A 16,878-nucleotide genomic window follows, 5' to 3' on the forward strand; every position below is an offset into this window, starting at 1 on the left:
GAGAAATGCAAGTCTAAACTACAAGGAGGTAACTCTTCACACTGGTCAGAACTGCCATCATCAAAAAGTCTACAAACAGTAAATGTTGGAGAGGGTATGGAGAAAAGGGAACCCTCTGACACTGTTGGTGGGAATGTAAATTGGTATATCTACTATGGAGAACAATATGGAGATTCCTTAAAAAACTAGATATAGAACTACCATATGATCTAGCAATTCTACTTCTGGGCATATATCCAGAGAAAACCATAGTTTGAAAAGATACATGCATCCCAATGTTCATTGCAGCACTATTTACAGTAGCCAAGATATGGAAGCAAACTTAATGTCCATCAGGAGAGGAGTGGATAAAGAAAATGTGATGCATTTGTACAATGGAATAGTACTCAGCCATAAAAAAGAATGAAATCATACCATTTGCAAGAACATGGAGAGACCTAGACATTATCATACTAAGTTCAATAAGTCAGACAGAGAAAGACAAATATCATAGGAGATCACTAATATGTGGAATCTGATAAGAAGTGATATGGGGGAACTTGTTCACAAAAGAGAAACAGACTCAGAGATTTTAAATCCAAACTTATGGCTACCAAAGGGGAAACATTGTGCAGAGTGATAAAATGGGAGGCTATACACCTACTATATACAGAATGAATGAGTAACCAGGACCTACTGCATAGCAAGGGAAATCTTCTCAATACTCTGCAGTGACCTATATGCGAAAGGAATCTGAAAAGGAATGGAGATATATATATATATATATCCATTCATTTCTCTGTACACCTGAAACTAACACAACATTGTAAGTCAACTATACTCAAAGAAAATTTAATTTAAAAATGGGATCTGAGTATCATAATTGTTCTGGGTTGAGTATGTCCCCCCAAAATTCATATGTTGAAATCCTAACCCCCAGTACCTCAAAATGTGAACTTATTTGGAATAGGGTCATTGCAGATGTAATTAAGATGAGGTCATACTGGGAGCTCCTGCTATGGTGCAATGGGATCAGTGGCATCTTGGGATTGGTGGGACGAGGGTTTCATCCCTGTCCTGGCACAGTGGCCTGAGGATCTGATGTTGCCACAGCTGCAGCTTCGGTCAAGACTGCAGCTCAGATCTGACCCCTGGAGCTCCACATGCCCCAGGTGGCCAAAAAAAAAAAAAAAAAAGAAGAAGAAGAAGAAGAAGAAGGGTGAGGTCATACTGGAGTGGAACAGACCCTTAATCCAGTGTAACTGGTATCCTGATAAAAAGGGTAAATTTGGACACGGACACACTACAAGAAGAATGCCACATAAATGTGAAGGCAGAGAGATCTACTAGCCAAGGAAACCAAAGACTGCCAACAAGCCACCAGAAGCTGGGAGAGAAGCATGAAACAGATTCTCCCTCAGACTTCAGGAAGGCACCAACTCTGCAGACATTTTGATTTCAGATTTCTAACCTCCAGAACTGTGAGGCAAATAAATCTCTCCTGTTCTAAACCACCCAGTCTGTGGTACTTTGCTACAGCAGCCCTAGCAAACTAATACAATAATTAATCATAATTAATGAGCAATATCAGAGGGTATGCTAAGGGTGGAAAGATTTTTTTTTTTTTTTTTGGTGTTTGTGTCTTTTTAGGGACATACCCATGATATATGGAGGTTCCCAGGCTAGGGATCTAATCAGAGCTGTAGCCACCAGCCTATGCCAGAGCCACAGGGATCTGAGCTGCGTCTGCGACTTACACCACAGCTCACGGCAACACTGGATCCTTAATGCACTGAGTGAGGCCAGGGATCGAACCTGCAACCTCATGGTTCCTAGTAGGATTTGTTTCCGCTGCACCACGACGGAACTCCAAGGGTGGAAAGATTCTCTAGGAAGATTAAACCCTCCTTGGAAGGGAGTGGTCCTGCTTATGAGAGAGAGAGATAGATAGAGAGAGAGAGAGAGAGAAAGAGAGAGAGAGAGAGAGAGAGAGAGAGAGAGAGAAAGAGAAGGAGACTGATTGATTGACTGACTGATTTCTTTGATTGTCAGCACCATCCAAGGAAAACCACCTGACAGGTATCCCTAGAAAGATCATAATAGTAGGTAACGGTTTTGCCACTTTACCCCCCCCCCAAATTGTTTAAAGCCGTCCAATTTACTTTCCTTTTATTTAATGCTCACCAGTAAGCAATCCAGTATTTACTAACTTAATATCACAGATCACCTGGGGCTGGATGGAGGGTGTATTAGGGAGTATTCTTTTTCTCTAGAAAGGATATGCCTCTGCAAATTAAAACAGTGGAAGAAACCAGTGTCTCTTGAGTTTAGCAAATAGGATGTAATTAATAACACAAAATAATAATAGCTAACACAGAGTACTTGCTATGTGCCTGACATTCCTCTAGATACTTTATATACACTATTTCATTTAACTGTTGCAGCAAACCATAAAGTAAGCATGATTATTATGCCTATATTACTGTCAAGGAAATTGAGGTTTAGATCTCTTGGGGAACATTTTACTGAGTTTCTAGACCTGAGGCAAAGAATTAGTTTCCTACACTGATCCCCTAATATACCCTGCCTTCTTATACCTGGCTTGAAATAGACTGTCTCACCAATCATATTGCCATATAGGTAGCACCTGCACAATCTCAGCAACTCTGTACACAGTGCAGTTCTCAATTGAGAATTAAGATAGCAATAAAGAATTGCAAACATTATATCTTCTCACATCAACTATGGGTGAGGGATTCTCCAAGTTGTCATCCACCTAGCATCCAGAGTACAGGCAGAATGAAAAAGGCTTGATATTTAGGGTGTGCAGATTATATGCAATTTTGTGCTCACACAGTGACATTACAGGGTTAAAAGTAGTGTTGTATTCCCAAAATGTCAGTTTTGTAAGAGGGAATTTCTTTTGAAAGTACTATATTTCGGATTAGAAGTAATTAGACCTTACTACCAAGTGTAGTAAGAGTTTTCAAGTATCCCTTGGAACCACTATAATTTCATAAAATGTATGACTAAAAGTTAAATTCGAGGTGCCTGCTTCTCTTCTGTAATCCTCCAGCTCTTTAATAGATGAACTGAAAATAAACACCAACAAAGTGTAAGCACAGAACAATCCCCAAGGTGAACTTTTATCTTTGACCAACAAGACATTTAAATTTTGTTACCCCGGTCAGAAGAAGTTTTTTAGGAGCTAAGACTAGAATGTTAAAGAGATAAACATCCATTAATCAAAATAGAGAGCAATGAAACAAGAGGTAAACTGAGGAAAAACATGAGGCCAAGTGTGGCTTATCAATCTCAGTATAAAGAGTAGCTTTTACCTTTAGGCAACCAAAGAACTTGAGATAAGAGAAGAGGGCTTGGTGCTCACACTGAGAGGGGGTGAGTGGAGAGCTGCTTGTACAGGTTCTGAAAGCACTGGGGAGGGCACATCCTTGCTGCCTGTGGACACTCAGCTCCTACTTGGTGACAGGCATCCTCCAGGTTCTGAAATACAGAGGTGAATAGAATAGACAAGGTCTCTACCTTCATGAGGCTTACGCCCACTATGACAAACTCATGGTTTGGGATTTTGATTCCTTGTACTTCTGAAAAAGAAAAATGTGGAAATGAGGATCTAGATAGAGAACTAACATCTACCAAGCAGACACGGACGAGGCTCTGGATTTTCCCCTTAGACCCTTTTGCATCCAACTGACTTCTGGGTCTGACGGACAAGACTTTGAGAGCGCCCCAAAAACTCTGATCCATCTGCTTTGGGTCCTAAATAGATAAGACTACAGTATAGACTATAATCAGTAGCCTATGAAAGTAACAATTACAGAAATACTTAGAATCTTCAAACTGAGACATTCTGGGCACATGGAAGACATTCTATGAACACTTTTAGAATGAATGCATAATGAATAATCATTTTTTTAACTGTCAAAAACTCAGCTTCATGATTTAATATTTAGTGGATAACATGAACTGACTTGATACTATATAAAAGTGTTTGTCTTTCCCTCTTAAAGGGAACACTACTGGAATATTGCCTGAAAAAAGAAAATGCTTAGAGAATTTGAGGTGGGATGAGGGGCTATTTTAGGCATGCACTCCAGTTCCTTACATCTATAAGAAGTCCTTATAAATAAATAACATGAAATCACAAGAAGTCCTTCACCTGAGCAGCACCAGTTATCACAGTATAGATTCCAGGGGTGGCTGGCTGACCCTTATGTTCAAAGTGAATGATCTTGAGAAGCCAAGAAATAAACAACAGGGATTGTTTTCCTTTCTGAACTCAAAGGAAACATGCTTTGAGAAGTAAAGAAGAATTTAATTTGCTTAGTGAAACAAGTGAAATTGTCCAGTGTGCTTACCTTCTCACTGGAATAAGTGTCTACGTCCAGACAGGCACAGTATAGTTTGCCTATACTGTTTAAAAGTTTGTTAATTGGCTAGATAATTTCATTGGAAGAAACTGAATATTGAGTAAAACAAATGAAGTAGCATAATTCTCTGCTGAATATGAAGAGTACACAAATATAGTATAAATTGTGGTTAAAGATATGAATGTGTTAACTATGCCTATTATTGATAACAGTACAAATATTGTCTTTCTATAGCCTGATGATACTACCTTCCTGCTTAATTGTTTCCTTGATAATCTTATTACAGTCTACCAAAAACTGAGGGGGAAAGATTTTAATTACCACTATGTAGAGTAAAAACTTTAATTAACCTTCCTAGCAAACATGAAAGGAGGAACCCAAAGAAGTCATCTGGATGGAAGTGGAGGAAATTACCTCTGCTAAGTCTGATGTTTCTTTGAACCAAGCAAAGATGCTGACCATCCCCAACATGAGGTAGAAAGCAGGGAAATAAGCAAAAGCCCTTGTCATGAAAAATGGACAGATTCTTTATTTAGGAGTCTTAGCTTTGTGGTAAACCTTCATTATTTTATCTGAATTATTGCATTTCTTAGCATGACACCCCCATATTAAAATGTAGGTTCAAAATACATTCCAGAGACATGTGTAACCATACATTATCTCTTTTAATTATCCCTATTAATAGGGAAGAGTGATAAAGATAGCCCCAGGAGTTTCCGTCGTGGCTCAGCAGTTAATAGCATCCATGAGGTCTCGGGTTCGATCCATGGCCTCTCTCGGTGTGTTAAGGATCTGGCGTTGCCGTGAGCTGTGGTGTAGGTTGTAGGTGCAGCTCAGATCCCCCGTTGCTATGGCTCTGGCCTAGGCCAGCAGCTACAGCTCTGATTAGACTGTTAGCATGGGAATCTCCACATGCCGCAGGTGTGGCCCTAAAAGACAAAAAGAGAAAAGAAAAAAAAAAAAAGATAACCCAAAATATCATTTCTTGGACACTACTTTTCTGTGGATTTAATGTGGGGTTTTTTTGGGTTTGTTTTTGTTGTTGTTGTTGTTGTTGTTGCTTTTCAGGACCACACCCATGGTATATTGAAGGAGTTCCCAGACTCGGGGTTGCACTGGAGCTACAGCCGCCTGCCTACATCACAGCCACAGCAACGCCAGATCCAAGCTGTATCTGTGACTTACACCACAGCTCACAGCAATGCTGGATCCTTAACCCACTGAGCGAGGCCAGGACTTGAACACACATCTTCATGGATCCTAGTCGGGTTCATTACCACTGAGCCACAACAGGAACTCCCTAATGGGGGTTTTTGAGGTATAATTGACATATGATATTATATTGGTTTTAGGTGTACAACATAATGCTTTGGTATTTGAATATATTGTGAAATGATCACCATAATAAAACTATTTAACATCCATCTCCATATGTAGTTACAGAATCTTTTTCTTGTGGTGAGAACTTTTAAGATCTACTCTCCAGAATTTCTAAATATGCAATAGAGTGTTATTAGCTACAGCCACCATGCTGTATATTATGATTTATTTATTTTATACCTGGAGGTTTATACACTTTGACTCCCTTCACCCACCCCTACCTCTGGCAACTACCAATCTATTCCAAATATCTTTTTAAAAACCATTTTAATTGGGCTGTGAATACAGTACAGTGTCAACATATAACATGAAAAGCTGATGAGCAACAAGAATGACTACCTTGGGATTGTTGCTTGTAGCTGTTTCTCTCATTCTTTTGAGAAGTTTATGTACAGTGTTGATGGAAACTAAAGACACGTAATACATCACTTCTCTTGGGGTCTGAGAGAATATGAGAGTTGAGAAGTTTCCATTTCTAGGGTCTCTTCCAGTCTAACATTCAGGAATCTGTGTCTGGAAGACAAAAGAAGTTAACAGGCAACTACTGGATTACCTATTACACAGAAAAGGGAAGAGAAGTTTTCTAAGAACCTTTGATCTTCAAAGTCAGAAATAAACATAAAGTAAATTTATGAGAGGAAACTGACCTGGGGAGCCTACCAGGTAGCAAGGACCAACTGGCTTAGAACCAACTGGCTCAAGAGCAGAGGAACATTTATTATTTCAATGAAAAGAAGAAAAGAAATTTCAAAAGAAAGGTGATTGTATATTTGATTTGCTAATAATTCAATATTTGAAAGCTTTATACACACATCAAAAATGTCAGGATCCCAACCCAAATATCTGCACAACTGTATTTTGAGTGTATGATATACAAATAGCCTAAGCAAGTCTAGTTTCCGAAATATATTTCTCAGGTATATTTCGTGACAAATTCCCAGGCTAGAGCCAGGGTGAAATCCAAGAGGCCACTGTCCCTTCCCCAATAACTCTGTGGGCAGCTGAAGGATGATTAGGTGAACACAGAATGGCTATGCACTTCTCATAGGCAGATTGAGATCTTACTCATCTTTGGAAACCCAGTGCTTGGTGCATAATCGCTATTGGATCGATACTGATTAATACAAATAAATGTGCACTTTGTAAGCTCACAGTTTTCACAGGTAGCTACCTGGATTGAGATAAATTACAGATTCAAATGCAAATTTGGTTGGTAACTTGTTCTGAGAACTTTGTGAGTCAGTTCCTGTCCACTCGGTCATCTAGGAAAGAGGCTGCCTCTTGTGATGTTTAATGCGCATTGAAGTCCTCATATAAAAGTACGAAATTACTCTTATTATTACCTAAAGAACCATTTTTGTATTTACAAAAATGCCTTTCATCCAAAAACTTAAAAGCACTTCCAATCTTGGAAAATTACTCCTAATATTTTTCTAAAATCTTGACATATTTTAAGGACTAAAAACATATCTATAGCTCCCAACTGTGATTGTTATTTTTACCCAGTACCAGATGGCTTCCCTGTAATAATTTTTAAAGCCTTTCTCTGGTCTTTTACCTTTTTCAGAAGTAATAGAATATTGGGAGTTCCCTGGTGGCCTAGCAGTTAAGGATTTGGCATGGTCACTGCTGTGGTTTGCGTTCAGTCCCTGGCCTAAGAACTTCCATATGCTGTAGGCACAATCAGAGGAGGGGGGGGGGGAATAAATAAAATATTTACATCAAAAGGGGCACTAGATAAAAAAGAATAATGCAGAGGTCCTACACCCATTATTAAGTTCAGGGGCAATATGACTTTAGCTCTGTTCATTATGGCCAGACTCAAATAAATCTGAATAAATCTTTGGTCATTATCCAGAGACTCTCAACCTCTGGACACTAGTCCTGGGGACACAGGTCACCTCGAGGATTTAGGTGGCCCAGAACCACCAGAGGACATCCACACTCAATGAAAGAAACCTGAGTCCTCAGGGATTGATGAAACTCATTCAGTTCTTCCAGCACTTGAGAAGCCAGGGGGTCTACCAAGGGGACACACTCACCGGCCCCTCAAACTTCTGCTGCTCAAATCCAGGCCAGTCTTGACTACTGGTATTTCAGCCATTTCTAGGCATCTCACTGAGGGTCATTCCTTACACACTGAGGTCCAGTTTTATAATTGCTACAAATCTACCTGTCTTCACTGCTGAAAAGAGGGTAAAAACTAAGAGAAAATCAAACAAAGCAGGAACCAATAATAGATTCAAGAAGTGGTTATGTCTAACAATGCCCTATACATAGAAATTCATTAGTATTGTTTTCCCAGTCTGTATTTAACATGAAACAACGATCATTTTGAAAATGAAACACCTATATTTAAAGCATATGAGGCCATTGGGTAGAGAAGGAAGTGTTGATGGACTTTTGTTGGAAATTCAAAAGGACTAAATATACATCTTCACTTCATAACAGTTGTAAAAAAATTTAAATTATATTATTGACAAAAATAAAAATCAACCTCTTTTCCTTCTCTCTCTCATGCATCAAAATTAATAAATTCCCCGAACGGTATACAAAATACAGACCATTACATGATGTTGCTCATTTTTCATTGATTAAAATGTACTTTGCTGAAATAAAATATTTTTATTTTGTTTTACATACATTTATTTAGGAAAAAAGAGATAGATGCTTTATCCTTTCTAATGACTTCTTTTTCTTTCCTGGCTTTCCAAAGGAGGGAAACATAAAGAATGAAACTTAGCAAGATCAAATGCAAAAATTTCCTGTACTTCTTCAAAATCCCCTATAGAAACAACACTTAAAAGTGTTCATAGGAAGCTATTCCTTCCTTGTGGCTCCTTAGAACATTTTTTATTTTATAGATATTCAATTAATAGTGATTAAATACCTTCAATCAACATCACGTAAATTTTTCCTAAACTTTGATTAACTGATCCCAAATAAATAAACTTTAAAGTGTTTTTGAAAAGTACATGGTTCTTACACAAAAATAATAGTGGAGTGGTATCTATAGGTAGGAGATATATCAGCAATGCAGAGATTACAAACGTGATTAAACCCAGATTACAACCCACGACAATTATTTTTGGTTCCCAACTCTCTTATCCTTTACAACAGTGGCAAGAAATGCTAAAGACTCATTTTCCCAAAGTCCCTTACAACGAGTTGTACCATGTGATGCAGTTCTGGCCAATGAGACATAAGAAGTTTGTAGGGTGTGTTTGGGAATTTTTTCTTTTCTGATATAAGGAAAGCCAGATATGGCTAGAAGCACCCCTTTCCTTCCTGCCTTCCCTGAAAGCTGAAGTGATGCCCGGAGCTGTGGCAGCCATCCTGGAATCAAATGGAAAAGAACAAGAGAATCAGAGTGATGCCAGCACTGACATCCCTGAGATGCTGACATTCTGCCCTCAGCCACTTCCTCTCAAATTTTCTGTCCTATGTGAGGAGAAAAAAAAAAAAAAAAAACAGACACTGTCAGAGTCTCTGTTGCTTAAAATGGAAAGCCTATGTAACTGAAAAAGAATTAATAAAAGTATTTTTAAGTACACAAATAGCCAATAGAAATTCTAAGAAGGAAATTACACAAAGTAGGAAGACATAGAGAGGGTCTTGAAAAAGACTTGGCATTTTTAAAAGCATAAGAGCATGAGATATAAAAGTAGGGTGAATTCGGTATAAAAATTATGCTAAAAAAAAGATTCTGAGAAAAATGTAAAAATTATGATTCTTTTATTAATCATCTATTCTCTAAGGTCATTTTGCTTAGTTTTACTTAAGGCTAAGGATAAATTTATATAGTTAATGCTACCAAATATTAACATATTCTCAGTAATAACTTATAACAGCACAAAATAATTGATTTATGTTGTTATATGGGGAAAAAATTTTCCCAAAAGTATAAATAATGAAGCATTTTAGAGCACCACATGAAATTATATTTTAAATGCTGTTTGAGTAACATATTTATTAAAGATTATTTTATGCTTATTTCATGTATATGTTTTTGTTTTTCTTTACTGTTTTTATCAACAAAAACATCCTAATCCTGTTTAATCATGACAAATTATTATTTATTAAAAAAAGAAACTATCAGTAGCCAATGATATCACTGCACTCTTCACAAACCTGATTATTTATATATATATGTATAATATATTCTAAAAATAAATGAAATAATGAGCTCCTTGCCTCTTCACAGATATGAGCATCATAATTATAAGACTGTGCAGGCTTAAGGTCAAAGCAGTAGGTCAGAGCTCTGACCCTAACCAGCTCAGGACAAAACCACTGATTAAAAACAAAACTAAATAACAACAAAACTATCCTAGTGCAGGGGAATGCATTTTGACTAATTGTTAATTAGATTCAAATATCTTTGCTCAGCATGAGCAAATTCATTAAAAGATGCAAATGAAAGCCAGATTATTTTTTTTTTCAAAAATAAACTTTACAGAAAGGAAGTTACCAAAGGAAGGAGGTGGCGGAGAGGGAGAAAATAGGAGATTGGGGTTAACATATACACACTACTACATATAAATAGATAACTAACAAGAACCCACCGTAGAGCACAGGGAAAACTTTTCAGTATTCTGTAATAACCTATATGGGAAACGAATCTGAAAAAGAATGGATATATGTATATGTATAACTGATTCACTTTGCTGTACACCTGAAACTAACACAGCCTTATAAGTCAACTATACTTCAATTAAAACTTAAAAAAAAAAAAACTGAAAAGATAAATGAACGGGGAAAAAAAAAAAAAAAAAGACGGATGCACATGGCCCTGAATTAGGAAGAGTGTTCTGTGTTTAGGAAAGGCAGTTTCCAGGAACAGCTCTGGAGTCTCATCTCCATCCTCGGATCCGGGTGTGTCTCCATAACAGGTAGCGTCCACGCCCCTCCTGGTGCACCAGCTCAGGAGCATTGGAAGGTGGTAGGGGTTATTCTGCTTCACTTCCAGGGGCCGTCAGACACCTGGTTTCTGGCACACGCACTCACATTTGGAGCCCTGAGCCACAATGTCCAAAGCTGGGCTACCACGGGGTCCATTCCACTCGGAAGCTCAGGCCCCAGGGAGGCTGCAGCTGGCTCTGACCCACGCCTGCCTGGCTTCTTGCAAACAGCAGATTCACGACCCTCAAATTAAATTCCATTACCTGGTGGACAGGCGGTGATGTGGGCTATTAAAAATAAAGTGGCTATGAGCAGAGGATTTTTTTTTTAAATGTGAGCGAAGATGCCTCGAGGTGCTTCCAGCCCTGAGCTGAGGAGTGAGAACTACCCGCCCCCTGCACCCTCCTTCCTTCCCTTTGTCCACTCCCCCCCACTTCAGGACTGAGTATGCAGAGGCATCACCATGCAGAAGCAGCCCTTCTCCTGTGACTTCCAGTCCTCCACCAACAGCATCTGCGGTCATAACAAAGTGGCTGTACATTACGATACATGAGTAATAGTACCTTGAACATGGCTTAGATGGGGAAGGAGACAAAGGATGAAGCTAGAGAATTATTCTGCATTCACTTGGCAGAATGAGAAGACCAGGAATTTGATTTTATTTTGTAGATCAGGGGTTGGCAAACTTTTTCTATAAAGGGCCGTATAGTAAATATTTTAAGCTTTGTGGGCCATAGCCAGTCCCTGTTGCATTTTCTTCTTCGTATTTACTTATTTTTTACTATCCTATAAAAACTTAAAACCAGCTTTAGCTCAAGGACCATATAAACACAGGCAGTTGGCCAGCTCTGGCCTTCAGGCTGCAGTCTGCCAATCTAGTGGGCAACAGTGTGTAGCCAGAAAGCCAGGTATTCTTGTAAAAATGTGAGTTCTCCAAACTTAATTCAAGGTTGAGGATTATCAATTTAGTTATTCATTAAGAGTGTAAGCACCCTGGATAATTGGTGTTAGAGGGAAAGATTGATTTTTATTCAATGAAACAATCTCTGAATATATAATTTGGAATTTCCTCAATTTGTACATTGTCATAATTTCTGGAAGTATGCTTAATTATGCAATAGTAATAACTGGATGCTTTGAGGCAAGGCATCAAGACCAAAAAGTCTGAAATGAATGGATAAAGAAGATGTGGTATATATGTATATACAATGGAATATTACTCAGCCATTAAAAAGAATGAAATAATGATGTTTGTAGTAACATGTATGGACCTAGAGATTATCATACTAAGTGAACCAAGTCAGAAAGAGAAAGACAAATACCACATGCTATCATTTACATGTGGAATCTAAAATATGGCACAAATGAACCTATCTATAAAACAGGAACAGACTCAGAGATATAGAGAACAGACTTGTGGTTGCTAATGGGAAGTAGGAAGTAGAGGAAGGATTGAGTGTTTGGGGTTAGCAGAGGCACACTGTTATATATAGAATGGATAAACAACAAAGTCCTACTGTATAACACAGGGAATATATTCACGATCTTGTGCTAAACCATAATGGAAAAGAATATGAAAAAGAATACATGTATGTATAACTGAGTCACCTTTCTGTACAGAAGAACTCATAGAACATTGTAAGTCAACTATACTTCAATGACATTTTTTAAAAGATGACAAATTCTGTTGTGTTTCATTCTTCCCAAGAAAACTGAATAATCTTAATAAATTATTTTAGTATGAGTTATATAGTAAGATGAGTTACATAAGAAAAATAAGCTGATACATAATGGCCTCTAAGATAGCTGTGCATTTTTAATAATCTGAAATAGTTCAAAACAGAGATGACAGATTAAATTTATCAACATAAACTCCCTGTACACAGTAGAGCTACAAAATGATATGTGAAATGATTTCTAATAATTAAAGCTATTTTACATCAAAGTACTAAAAGGGTACTTGCTGGAAAGATGCTTAATTTACTGTGTTAACTAATTTAACTCAATGAAATTAAACAAGAAAATAGCTATGTATTTGTCATTTTAATTAGTATTTATTTTAAACACTTAATCCTAGACTATATATAGATATGTATGTATGCATGTATGTATAAATGTATTGGTTTTATTGTCCCTTCATACCTTCAGAAAACTGATCTATTTATGGCTAAAATACATTAGTCTTGGGATGTGCATGACTCTCAATAGTATCCTAGGGTCAAAGACTAACTTATTTTTCTTTTTTGGGGGGAGGGGGTGCACATAAACAGCATTAGGAAATTCCTGGGTCAGGGATCTAAACTGCACCACAGCAGTGACCCAAGACATAGCAGTGACAACACTGGGTCCTTAATCACTAGGCCACTAGGGAACTCCTAACTTAATTTACTTTTAAAACATCTTTCAGCTTCCGAAGATTATCTGTATTGGCTTGTGTCTGTTACATATTGAATCCTATTCAGCAAATACTACACAACTGAAAACAAGGGTCTGGCCCATACCTACACATTGTTTTTAAACCTCCCTGACTCCCAAACTTAACTACCATCACAAGCACCCTATCTTTAACAAAACCAAGGAACACAGCTTACTTCTTCCAAAATTTCTTTACCAACAAAAACAAATGGTCCATGTTCTGGAGGGAAGGTGGCAAACCTCCCAACAAGGCAGCCTATAGCAAGAAAATATTCTGTCCCCATGAAAGCAGCAGTTTTTCTGTCCACCCATGGCTTACAGGTATTGGGGAGGGCAGGCAGAACCAGCCAAGAGCAGAATCAAAATGTGTGTGCATCCCTTGGCATATACATCTTTCTCTCTCCTTCTCCCCTTCCTCATTTCTCTCTCTCTCTCTTTCTCTCTCCCTCCCTCTTTCTCTCTCTCTCTCTCTCTCTCTCTCTCTCTCTCATCGGATCGGAGCTGCAGCTGCCAGCCTACACCACAGCCACAACAACAGGGGATCCAAGCCACATCTGCAAACTACACCACAGCTCAAGGCAATACCAGATCCAGATCCCCGACCCACCGAACAAGGAGAGGGACTGAACTCGCATCCTCATGGATACTAGTTGGATTCATTTCAACTGAGCCATGACAGGAACTTTGCCATCTTTCTTTAGTAATCTGGTCCATGAGGTAAAACTGATTTCAGTACAAATGAGGGAAAACCTAGTAAGATAATGAATTTAATTTGTATGCCTAAAGAGTTTAGCCAAACATTTGTAAGTTTCCCTAGTCAATTGCAAACATTATTTTTCTGTTTTATTTCTCTCAACACAATGAGGCTAATCTTTCATACACTGACACTTTTTATTTATTTTTGGTATTCCATTATCACTTTTCGACCTTGTTGGAAAGCTCACACTCAAGTCCAGGCTTCTTTTATTGCTTTTCTTTTTAAAAAAGACTTTATTTTTTAGAGCAGTTTTAGGCTCAGAGCAAAATTAAGCAGAAGGTACAAAGATTTCCCATATACCTCCTGCCCCCACACATGCATAATGACCCCTTTTATCTGTATTCTCCACTAGAGGGGTACACTTGCTACAATTGCTTAATATACATTAATACATTATCATCCAAAGTCCACAGTTTATATTAGGGTTCACTCTTGATGTTGTACATTCTACGGGTTTGGACAAATATATAATGGCATTTTACCCCACAGTAACTGTACAGGTTATTCTCCATTACAGAGGGAAAATTTTATAAACATATATATATTTAAGCTAATTCTCAGAGTTCCCATCATGGCTCAGCAGAAAATTAATCTGACTAGGAGCCATGAGGATGCGAGTTCGATCCCTGGCCTTGCTCAGTAGTTAAGGATCCCGTGTTGTTGTGAGCTGTGGTGTAGGTCGCAGACACGGCTTGGATCACACATTGTCGTTGGCTATGGCATAGGCCAGCAGCTACAGCTCTGATTCGACCCTAGCTGGGGAACCTCCATGTGCCAAGGGTGCAGCCCTAAAAAGCAAAACAAACAAACAAAAAACTAATTCTCCAAAGCCATGTTAGTCACAATCAAATTCTTTCAACTCTTGGTAGATTCACAAAAATTCCCATCACTATTGCCAATAACCTGTTTTCTAATGCCTCAATTTTTTTTAGCAGTTAACTGGAAGGCTTGGTATTTATTTGGGATTTATTTTTGTGTGTGCTCATTTTGTTTATATTTTTAAGCAACAGAATAAAATGCCCAAATTAAAAGAATATCCTACTAAATTAATCATTTGTTTGAACTAACTGACCAATTTCAATCATGATAATGTTACTAAAGACAGTGTGTAAAGTGTCCAGACCGAAAATTAAATTTGCTCAAAATACATAAATTCAGAAAATGTAGCTACATTTATGCATTGCCTATGTAAGAAAAATTTGCATATCCTTAATATACCTTATCAGACAGGAAGGCAGTACTATGGGACCTGCTTAAGTAACCTGACAATACAGTGTGCTTTTAAAAGCTTTGAATACATGGAACTATACAGAATAATATTTATGTTGCTAAACAATGTGTAACAAGGTGTGGCCCTTAAGTGCTACATCAATTGTTATTTAGGTTTCTGAGCTTGTTCAGACATCTACAGTTTCTTACAAGGATCAGGAAAGAAGCTGAGACTCACATTAGGATGTTGCCTGGCCAGGCAGATTGTCAAGTGGACTACGTTGGTCTTCAGAGCTCCCCTTCCCTTTGCCCAACCATCCCTAGGTGCACTCCCCCACACCTGTGCCCTCCTAGTGCCTCCCCCCATATAACTTCCCTCACGATCAAACCAGCCTCCTACCCCTCAGCTAAACCTGCTCCAGGAAATAATGGGATAGACTCACTTTCATGTATAAATAGCTGACAAAGCTTCATTTGTTATCATTCCTGAGTTATTTACATTTCAGTTAAACAACAAATAAGCAAAGGATAAAATATTTAACTTTCTAATTTCAGGATCTTGGCAAGTGAAGAAAGTATTTTTGCAGGATGGTGGGGGATTTTAATTTTCTAATTTCAAGATCCTGGCAAGTGAGGAAAGTATTTCTGCAGGATGGATCTTCCTAGAAAAGGGGATAGGAGAGGCTCGGTAATTTCAAATTATTCTCAGAATTGCTGTAAATATTCATGGGTACCTAGGCAAGACATTTCCCCATAAAATATGATGGCTAGTATTTGTTTATATCAAATAGCTGAACAAGAGTCCAACCTACAGCTTGACAACTTAAACCATACTAATTTACAAGCCTTGTTTCATCCTGAGTCACCCCAAGTTATTGTAATCTAGAAAAACATTTGGTTGTCCAGAGCACATGGATATTTATCTGTCACCTGTCACTCTATTTCTGTTGTCTATTTTGCCTGTCGACTCCAATGCTTGGAATCATACACAGAAAAGAAGAATTCCACTTTTTTCATCATAATATTAAAAGAATGAAAATGGTCACTTTGTACTAGACTAAGCAAGGAACAGGTGGAGAGACAAAGGGCAAGAAAATATGTGAGAATTACGAGATCTGCCATGAAAGTAAGTATTGAAGTCTCCTGATATGATGAGACTCTTTGCTAAACCCTTCCAATACTTCATGAACTACATAAAGAAAGAGCAACTTTCAGAGTGGCATTACCCAGAAATCCAGTTCCTGTCTCTTGTTTCTGGCAATGGACATAAAGAACAGGATAAGATGCATCCACCAGGTTTGACAGCAGCTGTGCAGCTAATGAGAGATATTCATTATGTTTAATCATGCAGTTTAATCATGAGCACCAAGGGTCACTGGCATTTTAGGTTGCGTTGCTGTCATGTAGTTTTCTTCCTCCCTTCCTTCCTTTTCTTCCTTCCTCCCTCCCTTTCTTCCTTCCTTTCTTCTTTCCTTCTTCCCTTCATTCCTTTTCTGCTTTCTTTCTATTTTAAAAATACTTTCTATTTTCTTGCTTTCTATCACCTCAATTCAACAGCCCGTCAGTGACCCCATACTTCCCAGGAAAGGCCACATAAACAGGGCAAAAGTTTTCAGTGGCTCCCAAGAGTTTATGGGGAGAGAGGAGAGTTATCTTGACTGGGCAGGAAGTTTTGAAATATGCTGTGTCTGGGGGAGCCTAAAGGGTTCTCCCTAACCCAGTACCACTTAATTTCCATGATGGAGCCTCCGCCATGTCTCAGATTAAGAATTCATATGAATCACATACAGGCAGATCTCCTAGAGGAGGTAAAGGAAGACATCTTTCTTCTGACAAGCCTCAATA

The 16,878-nt window shown here is 38.2% G+C and overlaps 1 long non-coding RNA gene across 1 annotated transcript in view; it reads right to left on the minus strand.

Moving 5' to 3' along the window:
* Positions 1-1,593: 1,593 nt before the first annotated feature.
* LOC146396043 (uncharacterized) overlaps positions 1,594-16,878 on the minus strand; it is a 152,683-nt gene continuing 137,398 nt past the window's right edge. Inside the window, exons 4-5 of the long non-coding RNA XR_014829393.1 lie at positions 6,090-6,263; positions 1,594-3,483 (exon numbers count right to left, since the gene is read on the minus strand). This is a non-coding gene — a long non-coding RNA (uncharacterized LOC146396043). The remainder of the gene's footprint in view (positions 3,484-6,089; positions 6,264-16,878) is intronic.

This window comes from Sus scrofa, chromosome 15 (genome assembly GCF_054392235.1).
Source record: "Sus scrofa isolate SSC_HxYL_T2T_F1_AM1 chromosome 15, Sscrofa_HxYL_maternal_Yorkshire_Landrace_v2.0, whole genome shotgun sequence".
Lineage (NCBI taxonomy): Eukaryota > Metazoa > Chordata > Mammalia > Artiodactyla > Suidae > Sus > Sus scrofa.